At 48.3% G+C, this 17643-nt stretch overlaps 1 protein-coding gene across 3 annotated transcripts in view; it reads left to right on the forward strand.

Moving 5' to 3' along the window:
* RALY (RALY heterogeneous nuclear ribonucleoprotein) overlaps positions 1–17643 on the forward strand; it is a 140990-nt gene that overhangs the window by 33829 nt on the left and 89518 nt on the right. For 2 of the 3 annotated variants that reach the window (XM_052790168.1, XM_052790175.1), the window contains exon 2: positions 16794–16884. The exons of the other annotated variant lie outside the window; for it this stretch is intronic. The gene's annotated coding sequence lies outside the window, so the exon portion shown is untranslated. The remainder of the gene's footprint in view (positions 1–16793; positions 16885–17643) is intronic. 3 annotated transcript variants of the gene reach the window in all.

Below are 17643 nucleotides of genomic sequence, written 5' to 3' on the forward strand. Positions count from 1 at the left end.
AGGTGCAAGGTTTGTGTGGGCAGGGCTGTCACCAGTGGTGTACCACTGATATGTCGCAGTTGCTGCCCTTCGTTATGGGCAATGTGCATGCTCAGAATTGAGGTACTCCCTCACCTGCCTGGGAAGCAGCAGTTGACACTCAAGTGGGCAGAAGACCTGTGGCTGTTCCAGTAGGAAAGGGTGAGTACCTGGCTTGGAGATGTCACTTGTTTCAGGGGGCAGGGAGTCATGAGACTGAAGGCAGTCAGTCTCGGTGAACACTCTGAGTCTTCAGTAAACATGGGGTCAGGGCCTTTCCAAACATGTATGGAGATATATGAGGTTGGTGTTGCTTGCTACAGCACTGTTATATGACACGCATTAAAACAGAGGAAAAAAAACGTTGAATTTATGCTTTCCTGTGTCTTCTAGCTGATGCTTTCCCTGCTGTTCCATCCTTAGCTCCCTTAGTTTGTGCAGTGTACCAGTGGTGACCCAGTTAAGTCTGTTTGATAGTCAGCGGGGCATTTTTAGCGGTTGGGTAAGGGTGAGAAGGCTATGTCTGCCAAAGAGTCCCTGCATTTGCTCATCAGAGGGATTGACAGGGGATGAGCAAAGCAGCAGGCGATACCACCTTGGACTTCCCTGCATGTTTTTGGCCAAGCACAGTGGACGTTTGCAGTGAAACACCATTGATTTGGTGGCAGGAGATTGAGGCTCTTGGTGGTCATTCAGAAGGTGACTTGTAGCATCACTGGGCTTTTCTCCTGCAGGGGCACGCCATCCATGTCTGTGTATGAGAAGATGTGGAGGTAAAATATGTTTGAGCTATGCAGCATTGTTGTCAGTACAAGGGTAGGTGAAGTCTTTTTTGGATTTAAAAATATTTGTTCAGGAAAGAGCGGATTGAGGAAAAGCTCTATTTTCAGGTATGCCTAAAGAAGAACAATCAGATAAACTTTTTATATTATCGTGGGTTTACATTAACAGTTGCTTTGAGGGGTGGGGGGAAGCATCTTGGAATTAATAAACTCATCTCCTACAAAGCCTGTGGTACCTGGGGATCCATGAGAGAAAGAGAGGAGGATATTGCTCTAAAGAAGTGGTTGTTTCTGAAAGGGCAGTGCTGAGATGAGGTATAATAAGATGTTTCTGACAGGAGGCCATGAGGGAACTCTGTCGTGTGCACACATACACACAGGCTCCAAGATATATTTTTATATATATATAAATAAATATAGCTGTTCATTCTGTAACTGGACCCTAAGAAAATACCACATTTGGAAAAAAATGTCCTCTTTCTTCCATCTTGGTGATAGGATTTGATGGAAGGATGAAAGTACTTACATGCAAATGACCTTAGAGAATTTTTTTTTTCTTTTCTGATTACTAATGCCATAAGACAATAAAAAACAACCACCACCACCCCCATATTTTCCAGCTATTTGAAACCTCTGGCTAGCAGGGCTAACTTACTTATATATCAGCAGCAATGTCAATGGCTGCTTGTTTTAAGCTTGATCCATTCCAGGACACCTGAACGTTGCTCTCCTTAGGTCAAACCTAAAGAAATCAGTGAAAATATTTCTTCTTGTATGACAGCCTCGTGCCTGTTGCATCCCATGGTTGGGACAAGTCTGGTAACACTTAAACTCCAAAAGGTTTTTCTTCCAGTTGGAGGTTCATTATGACAGTCAGGAGGAGCTAGAAATTCTCTCTGAAGACTAGAGCAGCTAACCACAGCAAGCATGGCTGGATCAGCCCCTTGCAGTGGTGCACACAACTCTGGCTTGAAGGACTGCAAGGGAGCACCCAACTTGGGGAGTCTGGTTTTTCTGTCTCATAACTGCTCATGAAGAACCCCAAACATAAGCAACTGGGTTTTTTTCTTACAGGGAGCTTTGCCTTGGGAGAAGAGATGGGGAACCAGCACAGCCCCTCTGTGCTGGTAGCTGAGGGCTTTGTTGCTCGAGTGTGTTCACAGCCAGCTTGTGGCTGTTTCTCTGTGTGGCAGTCTCTCGTTTAGCTCAAATGATTTTCTGTCTGGCCTGGTGCTTGGCCCTGTGGAAAGCAGCTGTATCGCCTCTCAGCTTTTGTTTGCTAGGATAAACAAGCCAAAAACAGGCAACTAATTTGCTTGATACTTCCCATTGATGCTTCCCAGCTGGTACAGCACTGGAGCTGGATCTGAATTGCGTGGGTCTGCACCCCCATCTGCCTGTCTGGTCTTTTTGCAAAAGCCTTCCAATCTATTAGGCTTTCTCCAAATGACTTTCTCTGCATTTGGTATATGAATGCCCCATTCCTGTGTCCAAGTTGCAGTGGTGACTTGGGGACATTCCCTCTTCCTGGCCCTATCCATCCCAGTGAGCCTGTCTGGGTGTTTGGGGCTTGTGCCTCCAGTGCAGCACCAGGGACTGCAGCATCAACCTCCTGGTTACCCTGGTTGGGCAGGTGAATATCTTAGCAGGAGAAGAAAATACCAGTAGGAATTGGTCATGATATTTTCCACTTGCTCTTGCCTTAGCCATGCAAAATCTGCTAGAAATTAAGCATTATGCATACCTTGTGAAGGTCTCAAAACCGAAGATGTAATTTGTTTCAGATTATCCGTCAGCTCTGGGAGCTACAGAGAAATCTGTTGATGTCTTATATAACCCCATCCAAGCAATATTTTTTCCACTGTGTGAAATAACTCAGTGAATTTCTAATTACACAAATCTAATTAAAGGCTGAATGTAACGACTATGCCTAATCATAATGATACACCCATTTCATTAAAAAAAAAAGAAATTGCTTGTGTACGACAAACCACCCAATTTAGTACAGAATTAATATCCACCTCTCTGGCTAGAGCTGTGCAAGCACCGGCTTGTGTGGGCATCCCTGGGAGGTCCACGCGGCCAAGCTGAGTCTCGTGTGGCTGCGTTAGAAATGCTGGCTCTTTTGTGAGTAGGTTCTCAAGAGGTGTTTGTGTAAGATGGGGGTGAGAAAGGACCCTCCCAACTGGCCAAAGCTTTGTGGGACTATGGGCCTGTGCACCGTGACCAAGTGTCCACTGAACTGGGCATTTAGTGGATTTTGTGTCTGAAGCTCAGCAGTGGCAGAGCAGCAGAAGTACCTTTGCTTCATTTTCGTGTCAGCTTTACTTGATGATCTGATCAACTCTGAGACCAAAGTAGCATAAAAAATTATCCCACACTGGAGATCTTTCCTTCTCTTTCCTTCTGTGAGTTTTAGTGTGCCCCACCAAAGCCTGGAATGGACGGCACCCATCTGATGAAAGCCAGTTTTGTAAAACTTCTCAGATCTGCTTTTCTGATGAGGTGCATCTGCCATCGGCAGCGAGATAAAAGCACATAACCACTGCAGTGGGCAGAAAACTGACACCAGCCATGCTGCCTGGGTGCCAGGCAGCTTGTCAGGCCTCTGCGAACTGACGCACTGGTCTATTGATTCTTCCTTTCGGCTCTAATGCAGTGCCCGATCTTACAAGAGCTCCAGCAGCATTCCTGTCAGAAGGGAATGGTTTCTTACAGCAAGACATGGACCTTAATCCATGCAATCAAGTGCAAGTTGCAGAGGGAACGGCTGCACTTACAGGTCTGGAGTTTTCTATTAATATTTTTGCAGTAGTTTATTGCTGAAGTCACTCTTGCAAAAGCAACTGTGGCTTTATCCTTTCCTTACCTTGGTGAATGCAGGAGGAAGTTTGTCTTGCAGCATGGAGACCATGCCCAAATTTCTGGCAGACCTGCAAGAATTCAGATATCAGAGGGGAGCCAAATATGGGACAGAGGGAATAATACCAGGGCAGTGAGGTTAAATAGATAGATAATTGATTTTTTTCAGTGCTGGTCTCGAGTGTAAATCCATTGAGGTTAATGAAGTAAGGCAAATTGAATTGAAGAGCCCTGTATGGAAAGCTTAGCCTGGCATATAGCTGGTTTCAGAGGCTCCTCTAGGTGCTCCCGTGGTGTTTTTAATGGCTGCATCTTGGTGTCAGCATTTTGCACATTTACACTGGCTGAGAGGAGCTGAGCTCTGATGGCCGCAACCATTTTAACTTGGAACTAAGAAAGCAAACCTCCCGTCTTGTTTCTTTACTTAAGTACTTGGATATGTGTGTTCGTTGGGGTATGTTTGTGATCTACCTGCAGTTATTCTGTGGACCTCTGGACCACTTGCTCTGGTGGGATTGCAAAGCCCCACAGGCTTGAGGCTGCACAGCCCTGAGCTTGCTGCATCTCAGCCCTGCATTTCTGCAGTTCCCTAGGAAGCCCTCCAAGGCATCGCAGTTAGTACTATCTTTTGGATGAGATGTCAGATATTTGTCACAGAAGCATTTGTGGCGCTTTGGCAAGCGTTAGCTCTGAAACCCAAATTAAATTCTGATACAGATCACTGTATCCTGCCAGCCCTCCCCTGAGTTGAACTGGTGGGGGTTGTTTGACTTTCCAGCCTGAGCAGGGAGCAGGTGGGATGTGGATGTGTGCCAATGGCAGCTGCACAGCTCAGGTGGGACAGGAGAAGGGAGGCCTGGCAGTCTCTGGATTAATGAGCCCATCAGGATTTGAGTGGGAGGTGATACGCAGGTGGGTACAAAGCGGGTTTGCTAGAAATGGAGGATCCTGCCATAACTTTGGGGGCAGAGGAGATGTTCTCCCTGCCAGGAGGGCTGATGCCTGAGCTCGCAGGTTCTGTGTTTGTGTTGTGCCATGCCTCTTGCTCCAGGCAGGAAGGGGTCCCAAGCCCTGGGAGCTGGCACGCTGGCTCTGACACGAGCTGTGACCTCTCAGGCCAGAGCTCTCTTGGACTCCCACTCTTGCCCACCCTGCATCCCATCTGAGCATCGCCCCAGCAGGCCCTGCCTCCCAGTGTGCTATAACACCTACAGCATTCTACAGAGGATACTTTGCTGTGGAGGTACAAAGTGTTGGCTGTGCCTGGGTTTCTAGCAGAGGTGGCCCAAGAGAGAGGGTTGACCTGATGTCTTCTCAAGCCATAGAGATGCTTCACTGGTTTCTCTCCTGCTGGCCTCAGAGCTTGTGGGAAGCACATGTGTTTCATTACAGAAATGGGTCCGAGGGTTCAGTCACAAGCAGAAGGTCACCTGTCCTTTGCATCACTTATATCTGGCCCTTGTTAACTCCTAAGTGTCTGTCATGGGTAATAGGTCATACCCTGTCTATCCCCTGGCTGGTGATGCATTGTTTCATACAGCTAATTCAGCAGAACCTTTTGCTGCTCATGGCCAGACTTCTGAAAGCTTCTTGAGTCTGCTTATCTCAAGCTTTGCTGTTCTAAACGATGCTGACAGTGAGCAGGATGCCTCATCTTCCCTGCAGCCCCCCAGCCACTGCTTCCCAACACCCGCTGGGCTCTGGCACGGCACTATTTAACCTTGGTAAATGAAACTTCATAGGCGTTACTGGAGAAAAGGACTCTGCCAAGCAGCTCTCCCCTGGGTGTCATCTGTACTTCTGTTCTTGGGCTTTCCTTGTGATTACACAGACTGCTCTAAGAGCAAGATGGGAGCAAAATCAGGCTGAGAAAACCTTAATCTTATCATGGCCGTTTGCAACATTTTTCTCAAGCTTGGAGATCTTTGGGAAGAACAGAAGAAAGCTTTACAGACCACAACTTCCATCCCAGTTAAAATTCAAGGTCAGCCCCTGTACCCCTGATGTGCACTGGGATGCACGGGTATACTGGTTATACATGCAGCAGCTGCTGCAGGGAAATCTGTTAATGAGAGATGCCATCCCAAATGCAGCAAAATAATCCTTCAGGCATATTTGTGTCTTCCTGCCCTTTTGTAGTGAAGGACTTTTGGTGAAGACAAGATTCTTGTGGCAGGGAAGACACCTGCCTGGGGCAAGGCTAATATCCAAATGGCCTGGCTGTTCCCATTGCCCAGGTCTTGGGGAACATTTCATTCCTGTGTGGCCGATTCTTGTGTCTTATCAACCGTGGCCATCTGCAGGCTGGTTGAGCTACCTGGGACATGGCTTATTTCAGAGTGGGTTCAAGGACCATCCTTGTCCCTTAGGACTGCCACCTGCCAGCCATGCCACCTTGAAGTTGTGTCCAGCTGCTTTTGGCAGTGGACCTTTTCCCTGGAGCTCTGGCCCTTTGGGCTGATGAAGAACCACCTATCTGCAGCAGATGCCCAGGTCTGGTGCAGGGCAGGACCCCTGAGGAAGGTGCGGTGGGAGCACTTTGGGCAGCACAGAGCAACCCAATCCTGCGCCAGGCATAGGATATCTCCCACCCAACTCAAGCTGCTGATAGAGCCTCTGGGAGAGATTGTCATTTTGGATCCCACAAACTCTGGACAGGTTTGAGCATGGACTCTGATGAGGCTTGGATCCTGAGCTCCCTGTTGTGGTGGCAAGGGGGAGAGCCTTTACCAGAGCAGTGATTTCCATCCCTTGCCATTTTCCTCTGTTCCTGCACATTACCCTGGTTCATGCAGCAGCTAAAAATAATTGAAAGGAGGGTATGAGCCTGCAATGAGGGAAGGGGAGAGGGAACCCCTGTGTCTGCATGAGAAATTGGACTCCCTACAGCTGGCAGGAGCCTGTCCGTCACGCAGGCAGCATGTGTGCGGAGGTTTCAGTCTCTCTTGCTGGATAGTCACTGGCTACATAAATAAACAGGCTCTGTTTTTGTCTTCAGTCACCTTACCAATGCCTCTTGCTAACCTTGACTTTTTAGCTTGTCTCTGTATTTTTAGCTGCAGGACACTCTGTCCCCAAACCCGGAGAGGACCTGATTTTCTCATACCTTTCTAAACATGTGAAGCCAGCTCTCGCCCTTCTCTGTGTCCCAATTTAGAAAAGGGGAGGGTGGCAGTGAAGTTTATTCCCACTTGTACCGGTGTAGCTAAGCTGAGGACCTGATATGTGAATATCTGTTTGCCCAGGAGTTTATTGATGGTTGTGCTGAATAAGAGTCTTCAAGAAAGGATGAGGAAGGCATCTCTGTGAGATGCAGCAACATAAGGGTAGAGGAGCCCTTGTGTGCAGACTGGTCCATGGTTACAAGGCAGGGACCCAAGGGTCAGGTATGAACTGAAACTGTTCAATGCAGGGGCTTCTGCCCTGCATGTGTCTCCATCAGCATAGCTGGTGGTAGTACATCTCTGGGTATCCATAGGTCTGCATGGAGCGGGAACCATGGTGTGTGTGCTCATCCAGGACTGCATGTGCAGGTGCCAGTTGCACAAGAAGTCTGATACTGTTGGGCTGGGGCAGGTTCAGCATGGTGTGAACCCCACTTTGCTCCTTGAGCCTAGAACTGAGGGGCCCAGTATGATTTTTCCTTCTATCTTTTATCTTGTTCATATGCAAAAAAGTGGAGGAAAAAACCCCATGCTTGATTGCATTCAGCAAAATGCAGTATTTCTTTGTAATTTACTGAGAGGAGGATGAGCTTGGGAGTTTATTCTCTTTTAAATAAAAGTACATAATTATTTAGCACAATGCAAAATTAAATGTCACTTCGAATAAATGATCAAATGTTCTTCCATTTGGCAAGTACTGAAATGAGCACATGTTTTGCTGTGTGGTAGTTGCAGTCATGCTGAATCCACCTTTGCATCCTTCTCTACTCATGCAGCAGAATCCACCTTTTCAGCCAGCTGAGCCCTTGCATTTACCTGGTCCTTACCTAGTCCCCTGCCCTGTCTGAGCATCTCCACCCTGGTCCTCATCACCAGCCTGGTGGGGCTGCAGGCTCAGCTTCTTGCCATCCTCTTTCTGCACCAAAGCCCTCACTCAAACGCTCGCTTAGGCATGGACTTCAATTTAAGCGTCTGAACGGCTCCCTTGATGTAATTAAGGCTATTTATGTGCTTGGAGTTAAGTACGTGTTGAAGCGCTTTGCTGGATGGAGGCATAAAAGCACATGAGCTTCAACCGAGCAGTAAAATAGGTTTCACAAGGCACTGGGGGCTGCCAGCCCTGCTCCTCATCCCGGTGGCTGCTGGTGTAAGATGACCGGGGAATTGTGACAGCTCCCTGCCCTCTGTTGCTGCAGACTAAATGTCCTGAGGTCTGTTGTTTGCGCTGTGCTGATGTGTGTCCCTGTAAGATTGCATGACCACCTTGTCCCCTGGAGAGCCACTCAAGGTCACGGGCTGCTTTCTGATGGCTAGCAAGCCTGCAACGCCCGTACTTGTAATATGCTATGGAGGTGCTGTTTTGGCCTGTCGAGGTGTCCCCCAGCGGATGGGATACAGGGGTGCTGGGAGCAAGTCCCAGCCAGGGTGCCCCTGCATCCCCATCCCCGCATCACGGGTGCCTTCGTAGGAAGCAACACGCAAGGGTGGCAGAGGGCTACTTATGTGGTCAGAGAGATAAAAAGTGAGACTGAGCAGATGCAGGCATAGGTTTTTCTTGGTGTGAGCAGGCTCACACAAGTCCAGCTGCTTGCCAGGTCCCAGGGAGGATGGATCAGCACTGCCAGGTGCTTCTGTTCTGGCAAGTTTGGTGACGATGGCTTGAGCTTGCCCTTCTTGTCCTCTGCCAAGAGGGGGTGGTGTGGGCTTATGCTATTATTCCACTGCAAACCAGGCTGGGAGAAGGCATTGCATGCTATGCAAGGCTTAGCTGACTTTCAGTTAAAGCAGAAGTATGTACATACTTTGGGGGGCAGCCATACAGTTCCTTAACAAGAGGCTGCTGCTGGATTTGCATGGGCAATATTACCTGACCTCCCTGTGCAACCGGTGCTACCCAAGCTAATAATTTCCTATCCGAGTGTCAATCTGAACAGCTGAGATATTTTGCATTTTTTAATGGCTCTCTACTGTGCGTGAATTAATGGAAAAAATGGACTGAAACTAAGATGAGAGTATTGAAGGGACAGAACGACAAATTGGTTTTAGAGCATGGCAGCAACAAGCCCTGTCAGGGGTTCACATACTGACCTTTATCTAAACAGAACTGTATGTAACAGATAAGAATATTTAACAGTAAGTAATGTCACATCAGCGCAGAGAACAAAATGAGTACATCAAACAGGCAAGAAATCCACTGCAAATTACTCAAAAGAGAAATGTCAGCTTCTTTGTATCTGCAACCTGCCTTGTGCTGATGGTGCTGGAATTAGACAGGAGGGCACGCGAGTAAAGAAGCTATTAAAAATGATTTAGGGACTGGATAATATATACATAAATGAGCGAGAGAGGCAGAATCAAGCAGAACAATGGCAGGTCTGCTGGACCAGAGTTGTGTAAAATCAAACACTAAACTGAGCTGATAATTGATTGCGGGGATAAATGTGTATAAACCGGTTATCTCCACTGCTGAAATTTTGACAGGTGGCTTAGGATTTCCTTTTCCTTTCTCTTCTGTCTCTGGGGGGTCCTGGTGCACTGTGCTTCAGCTAACACCTCTTGCCCTGGTAGCTGAGCCCCTCTCTGTGTTTTATAGATGGGAGGAACCGTTGCTGGCTGGGAATGTTGAGGTGTTTTTCATTCTGTTTCCAATTTGGGGTTGTCCCAACTTCCTGGGAGTTGTTCGGAGGGCAGCTGAGCTGGGATGCTGTGGGGATGTCTGGAGGCTGGCGTAGGTCTCTGCTCCCTTCAGCCACTGCCGTAAGCAGTGTCAGTGCTGGACAAGCGATGAAAAGCAAAGCGGTTTGAGCTCCAAGGGGTTGCCTGTGTTCATGCCGCATACTGGGGGGCAGTCTGCAGTCCCTAATTTAATTTGAAAAGAATGATGGTCTGTGGATGTCCATTCACCAGTGGTAGATTTCATCAGTCCAGATGACAACAAAAGCTGAGTGAGGTGTTAACCCCCTCCTGATCTACCTCCTGCTGTGGAGCATCCCCTGGCCTTGCAGCTTCAGACCTGGGGTGGACCTTTGTCAGGGTAACTAGAGTAACTGCCTACTCGAACAATGGTGCAAAACACACCAGGACTTGGGAAATGCATGTGCCTGATGCCGTTATCAGTCCAGGTGTGTAGATGCAGTATGCCAGCTTGAAGACTTTTCATCAAGCAATTGGGTTCAGAGCCTGGTAAAATCCTGGGGGAGGGAGGTGATGCTCGAGCAGTCCCTTGCTCCGTGGAAATCCTGTGGGCCCAGCCCTTCCACCTGGGAAAGTCTCAATCATTTTGTGGAGGGTACTGGCCAGCTGCTATTCCTTAGAAAGTTTATTGCTAAAAACTGGCAGCAGGTGATGGGAGATGATCCTGGAGCTGAGCATGGGATTGACACCTTGCTGTGCTTTTTGTATTGAGGGCTGCAGCTGCTGAGCTCATCAAGGTGTGATCTGTCCTCCTTGACTGAAACAGGCTGTGCTGCCAGCCAAGAGACAGGTCAGTGCCCCCCGAGCCAGTTCATAGTCCCCTCTTAAACTTCAGCACAAACAGTCAGTGTAATTCACTCAGCCCAGACTTTGGGAGATTATTCAGAAAATGCACAAATCTAGTAGTAAAAAGCCCAGCACTAGTCGTAGCGGGTTACAGTCATTCTTAGCTTCATTCCCCTAAAGCTAGTGGTGATGCATGGGAAAAAATACCTGCTTATGTTCTAAAAGGGCCCTTGTGCCCATTGTAATAGATTATTTCCTAAACATAAATTAATTTATATCTGCATGACCAACTGTGGGAAGTGTTATTAGCCTCAGTTAGTAGAGGTGAGGTTGAGGCACAGAGCTGGGGCCCAAGGTCACGAAGGGAGTCTGGGGAAGAGCCAGGAACTGCTCCTGAATCTCTTGAATTTCTGGCTGGTACCTTAAAGGCTAGTCCTGTCTGCAATGCCTTACCCAACCCGCAGTCCTGCTGGCCACTGATCAGTTTTGTTATCAGCGTTTTCCTGGTGGAAGGAGGCAGCAAGGTGCCTCCAGATTAGCAAGGTTGTGAAAAATAGCTTTCCAACTGGCCTGGTGACCTTTTGACAGCAGGAGAGAATTTACAGGCAGAAGATGGAGATGTCATGATTTAAAATTAGAAACGATGGGGAGCTGTATCTTTGCCCCTTGAAGTGGAACAGGAAAACTGACCTGTCCCTGATCCCATCCTGGGCTGGGACACAGTTTAGGGTGTCATATCTCCATTACAGAAGATACTCTGGGCTACCTGCCTTGGGCAAGGCATGTCTTGCTACCAGGCACCTGTGGCTTAGGAGCTGCATGGCTGGTAGAGCAGGACTGCAGGGGGGGGCGTGGGAGAGGGGAGGGAGCAGAGCCGGCACACACCACAGGCAGCATCTCTGCCTAAAAGCTACTGTGGAAAGTTCGGCTCTGCTGGTTCAGTCAGTAAAAGTGTCTGATATGCTCAGCTGCTAAACAAACCTAGCCCAAGGTTGGATAAGTTCCAATTAGAGGATCTGAATATTGATTCACTGGGGAGAAAATATGACATTAAAGCATCACTGGAAGACTAAAGCCAAACTGATGTATTGCTTAAAATGAAAGGCTGTGAATTTGCATCAGAATATAAGAGCAGGGCTTTGACAACGACAGGCAACGAATTGAAGTGCATCAGTTAAACGGAGTTCCTCCCTATTTTGTCTCCCAGGGTCGGAAGTATAGAAAAGGCACTTGTTACAAAAATAGGCACTATTTAAATCCAGGGTGTTACTGATAACGTCCAGAAAGGCACAAAGGGTAGAGATCTCTGCTCTGACTCGTGTTTCAGGCATCCCTTTTTCAGAAGGAACATACTGTCGTGTCAGACCAACCAAGCAGACAAAGCGGGAGCCTGGGAACTCTCACACTCTGAGCTGAGCCGCTCTGCCTTTGTTTTGAAGTCAAATGGCTTGGTTTCTGCACGTTTCCCGCCGGTGTCTCCTAGCGCTTGGGTGGCACTCTCACCGCAGACTCTGGAAGAGCACTGGAAGGCAGACGAGTGCCAAAACCACTGCTGTGCAGAAGAGAGGCTGGGGCACAAGCAGGTCCAAGCTCCCAGCCCACGTGGAAAGCCTATGCCAGAGAATATCTCTGCATGGAGGGACACACGTGATGAGTCTGATTTTTGGGCTTCCTCAAATGGAAAAGCCTCAGTGGTAGACGCTGTTTTAGGAAGGCTTGAGCCAACTGAGCTGTCCTAAATCCCGTGGAGACTCCCTAGCAGCTCAAAAGATGAACTTCAGATCTCCTTTCCCTTATAACGAGCAGCATAACCCGCCCGCAGACCTCTCCTTGCTCTTCCTTGGTTCTGCTCTCTGCAGAAGGTCGACTGAAACCCTCAAGATTAGCTGGAGAGAAGTGTTTCATTGCTTTGTTCCTCCTGTTGCTGCAGCATGGAGAAAGGGGCTGGGTGACCTGAGGGAAAGCAGAAACCCCCTCCCACCCAACTCAACTCCCAGGGCAAACTTCAGCACCTTGAGGTCACTTCCATAGCAGCGCACTCTGGTCTCACCTGCAAGCACCAAACCCAGCTGGATCTTTTATGCAAGACGGCAAGGGGAGGCAGAGAGGAAGAACCAGGAGCAGCAGATTTAGCACTACTATCTCTGTGTCATGTGAAGGCACATGGCTGCGCTGATGTCCCTCCACTCATTCATCCCCACATTTTGCAGGGACTGTTGCTGTGCCCCAGCACATGATGCTGAAATTACCTTCTCTTCCTTTCAAACCACTTGGCTTCACAAAGATGCCATTTCTTCTCTCCCATTTCAAAAGGAATTTCTTCTAAGAAGTTTGAGGGAACAAAGGAAGAAAGAAACCAAAGAGAAAAAGAGTTTTCAAGTTGCAGTATCTGATTCTTGCTGAGACATGCTGCTGGTGTCAACCTTTTTTTATGCGCATCCAGAGCTGGTGCCATTTCACACCTGCTCCACACTTGCTTTTAAATGACACATAATTATGATAGGCAGTGTAAAGATGAAGCTTCATCCCCAATTAAATTGCATTCTCTGTCTTTTCATTTCCTGCCCCGGTTGAGGAGGAAACCGCTGGAGAGCAAGATCTTTAAGTTTAATGAAGTAGGAGGTGCTTGCAAAATTAAAGGTGATCTTGTTTATTAGAAGAAAATCAGTGATGATATATAGTGTTTCCAGAATATTGTGCTTCTGTGTGATGCCGCAGGGAGTGTTTCAGGTTACTGGAAATGCCGATGTAAGAATCTCAGGTCATCAGATGAGACAGCATCCCATCCACGATAGCTGCTGTTCGGAAGTATGTATATCCCCACTGCAGCACCAGGCTGGTCCTCCTTTACTTGTTCTGGAGTCCCTGATCAATCCCACTGCTGGTGCCAGTGCAACAGCTCGCATTTGGCACCTGGCCCTGGGGAGAAAAAGGGGCTGTGCCAGTCCTGTGGGTACATCCTTCCAGGCCCTGGCGGTGAGCGAGAAGGGCACGTCTCCTGTTTTGTACAAAATGTGTTAGAAACCCCCAGAACAGACTTTCTGTTTGCAGGTCTTCTGAGCTCGGTGGTTAGCAGCTAGGACAGAATTATGGCTTTGGGGAAATCGGATGTTTTCACTGGGGTCTTCGTTCCTGTGTGAGGTGGGGGTGCTAGCATAGTGCTGGGGTGACATTTGCTGTGCTCTGTGCCCGGCGGGACTGCGAGCACCATGTACCAACCCCACCACTTCGCTGGGCCAGTTCCCTTTGCTGCTTCATCAATCTTTGGCCCATTGTGGCAAGTCCCCTGCCCTGAGGACGAGTCCTGGGTTTTTAAGGGTCTATGATATATCTTAGTCAGTATCTATGCTATTTCATCCTTTATTCCTTCCCCCAACTTCCTCTGAATGCCATCCAGCCCCTGTGATTTATTAGCCTTCAGTGCGTTTTGCTTTTTGTTGGAGAATTTATATTTAATTTTTATGCCTGTTATCATTCAGGGAGAGAAGGGAAATGCTTTGGGAGCCCAGAGTGAAAATAAACCAGCACATTTTAGTGCAGTTACTTTGTTTGAAAGATGTTGTTGTATTTTGGCAGGGTACTTACCTCCTTCCTCCTTCACTTTTGCATCATGGGTTGAAGTGGTTCTAGAAAAATCACAGGATGGTGCACTGCACTGATTGACTCCAGGCTTGCAAGGGTGGAGTCTGCTGCTCCTGCTGCCTTAATTCTTTAGTACTCATGCAGTAAAGAGGAACTTGGTGTAAGAGCAAGTCAATTTGGTCTTTCATGTAGCTGTACATTTGGGAAACGAGGGATTATGCAGCAGTAAAGGTGGACTTCCTTTTCTTAGCCCCCTTGATCTTGCTAGTGGTAAAGTTTTTCTATGCCACCTCCTGTATGGTTTCCACTTCAGATTATCAGGCAACTGTGTAGACCTCATCTGGGTCTAACTGAACATCCTAAGGGACACAAAGAGATGCAGTAATTTGGCCCTTGGTCTCAAAGAGGTGCACAGTGGAGCCACAAGCAGAACTCGGAGCTTCGGATGCTCTTTGATGCTCCATGTCCCTCTGCCCCTCATACTTGCCCTCCCCTTGCACACTTTTGGGTTGTTCTTATCAGCAGGAGAAGGCTTTAGGAGCAAGATAAGCACTTTTGCCTCAGTCAAGGCATCTGGGGGAGTTTGGGAGGAGGAGGATGGGGAAGGCATTCAGAACTTCATCCAGATCTCAGGTAAAATCTCTGTTCCTTCATCCTTGCCGGGATTTGCTTCTGTTAATTCTCCATCTGCCCCATTCGGTCCAAGCAACGGCAAAGAAGGGACCTTCAGGGTTCCAGCAGGTGTGATCGGAGTGGGCCATGAGCCATTTGCTTTTCCGCATCCGTGGTGTCTCTGAGAGTTCTGATGTTCAGGGGTCTGCTCAGACCTAGTTTGGCCTCAAGTTTCTCTTATTCTCTCCCCTCTTCCACATCTCTCCTGCATGAAGGCCCCTTCTCACGGCATTGCTGCACTCGTCGTTGATTCCAGCACTTTACATATTCAATGGAACTTCTGAGAGATGCTACCAGATCTCTGGAGAGGTTCAATAAAGTTGAATGATGGATCCATTTAAATGGAGGGGAACTGAGGAAACAGCACTGGAAAGTTCATCATCTTGAATGCTTTGTTGGGTTCTCGGATGATGGGAAAAGTGGCCACATGGCAGTGTCCCCTGCTTTTAGCCCTTGTCACTGAGGTGGCTTTTTCATGCAGAGCTTTGAAGCCCTGTGCAGGAGGGATTAACCATCGGTGCACTGCCAAAGTGTGCAGAGACTTCTGCTGTGAAAGCCAGCGTGTCTTCTCTGATCAGCTCATTAGATATGCGTGACCTCGTTGTTGGTTGAAGCCTCGTGCTTCATTTCTCTGTCACTTTAGTGCTTTCTCTCTTTTAATTAAAAGCTTCATTCCAGTTTGACCTTTTGCAATGCTGTAGCATAACTGAGACAATTGAGCCTCTAGGTACAGAGAGTCTCTCCTGGCAGGCTGTGTGGATGAACTGTAACTGTTCACCCTAACATTTTTGATGACTGGCAGGAGCCCTGACTACCCCAACTGCCCTTCCCATGGGATTGGGCAGCCCATGTGCCTGAGTATTTCACAGAGCAGGGTGGAAAAAGTATTGTTCTTTCAATAGAAGCCATGGTTACTCGGGAAACATCGCATGGAAGGCAGGAGGTGGGAATCATCGCTGGTTTGAGGAGGGTGGAGAAAGCAGAGCAGGAATCTCGCAGTGATTTATTGCCTCTATTGTAGATCATCGGTAGCCCAAGAAGGGTGATCTGAAGGAATGGGTTTAAATCACTGGATCTTGTTAATGGCTTAGGCACTGGAGCAGGAGTGTGGAGACCTGGACCCAGTTCCCATCAGCTCTGGACTGTGTAGGCTGTGAGTTCGGAGGGGCAGTCCTTGTCCCGGAGCCCAGGGCTGGAGAGCACAAAGCATGGAGGAGGTCTCGCTACATCCCATCCATTCAACCACAGCTCCCAGCTCCTTGCCCGGAATGCTAGGACCAGGGGAGGAGTCGGTGTGCATTTGGTTGCCGAGGAGTGAGGATTTGAGGAGACTTAGATCCCACCTCTAAAGCAGTTAGCTGAGTGCTTACGGGATGAGCAACCATGCTCTGCAGCCTTCCCTGCAAGGACCATCACCTGCCAGCCTGACTGTGCTGACACTGCTGCACCAGGAGCCTGTTCAGCAGGCATTTGAGTGTTGCCCAGCATAAAAATGCCGTAAAAAGTCCTGCAGCTCCCACTTCTGAATTGTCACATCCTGGTTGTGTTTCCACCTGGCAGGTCTCTCAAGGTGACACATGAGTGCACCACATGCAGTCCAGCCAGGTATGTCAGTCCATGGCAGGGAAGGGAAAGCATCTTGATTTCAAGTCCTAGGAGGCATCCTGGCAGGTTAGGGGACCCAGAGGAACTGACTTTCAATTCCGTCAACAAAATGTTTCAATTCAAGTTTGCCTGACCCAAAGCAACGTCTCCAGTTTCAAAACACACTTTCAAAACAGAAAAAAACAAAAACCACACAAACTGTGAAAAAGGTTCTGCTTTACCGTGGGATATTTCAGTTTGAAGAAACTCTGTTTTCCCTGAACAAGTCCCAGCCATCATGACCAAAAATTCTTACCCACTCTATCTGCCAGTTACCTTGCTCTCTGCAAGCGTTAACGCGATGTAGCAGTTCTTGTGGGACTTCTCATGCCTAAGCCAATCCTAACCACCTCCCCAGCAGCTATCCCAAGTACTCAGCCCTGCGAACACAGCTGACTCTGTCTGCTCCCATTTGAGCTCCTTGCTAAGCAGCTCAGAGTCTTAGCTCGGAAAGTCCTGGGTCTGATCCTTGCAGAAAACCAGCCAGCAGCTTTTCTTTCCAATACACCATACCTGTCTCTGCTGAGGGTTAGAAAGTACTGGATGATCTGCTTACCACAAAAAAACCTTTGTGTCCTGATTCTTGCAGGGTGAAACTGAGACCATAGAGGGGTGCTACACCTGCGCCTAGACAAGTGACGGGAAGGACTGACAAACCCCAAGTGCCCATACCAGTCCTGGTAAGTAATTGTGTCTTGAGGTACTTTTAGACGTGAGGACTGGTGGGAGAGATCCCTGCAATTCCCAGCTGCTGCTGTTCTGCTGTGCGAGGCGGGACTCAGCAGTGAGATTTGGGGCAGCAAGGGCACCTTGCTTGAGATGCTGAATTTTATGAGTGGGCTTCATTCTGGATTCAGGCTGAAGGTTTTCTCTCTGAGCCTGCTGAAAGTGGCCTCATCCTGGCCTGGTGTAAGCATTCAGGGAGTCAAAGGTTGATGGATGTGCTGAGAATCTGCCGTTCCCTCGTGTGCTATTAGCAATAGAAACAGGATTGCTTTAATTACACTCTGATGGACAGATTGTGATCGTTTCAGACACTGGGTTTCGGCAAGTTTTCATTTCTGATTCATTGCTTATATTTCTTCTAAAAGTTTGCAGTTTGTTGTGAGTGAACATGAATATGAGCATGACTTCTGGGTAATGTAGAAATGGACTCTGCTCTTGGCTTTCCTGGTGCACACCCCAGAGCAAGAGGTTGCAAAGAGAAGCTGGGGAGAAGTTCTGCACAGGGGGGACATTGTGCTCGGGGCAGACACGCACCTTGCAGAGCTGGTGGTGTGGTGGAGGAGGGTGCCCAGAGTTTGATCAAAGTCCTGGTACTGCCTCTGCACAGGGTCAGCAGAGCATCCTCTTGAAAACGGGCTGGGAGAAAGCACGCTCTTGGTATTTCCTTGAACACCAGCAGATCGGGGCTGTGTTTCTTAGTGCTTCTGTCAGAA

Source organism: Harpia harpyja, chromosome 1 (genome assembly GCF_026419915.1).
Source record: "Harpia harpyja isolate bHarHar1 chromosome 1, bHarHar1 primary haplotype, whole genome shotgun sequence".
NCBI classification, from domain to species: Eukaryota; Metazoa; Chordata; class Aves; order Accipitriformes; family Accipitridae; genus Harpia; species Harpia harpyja.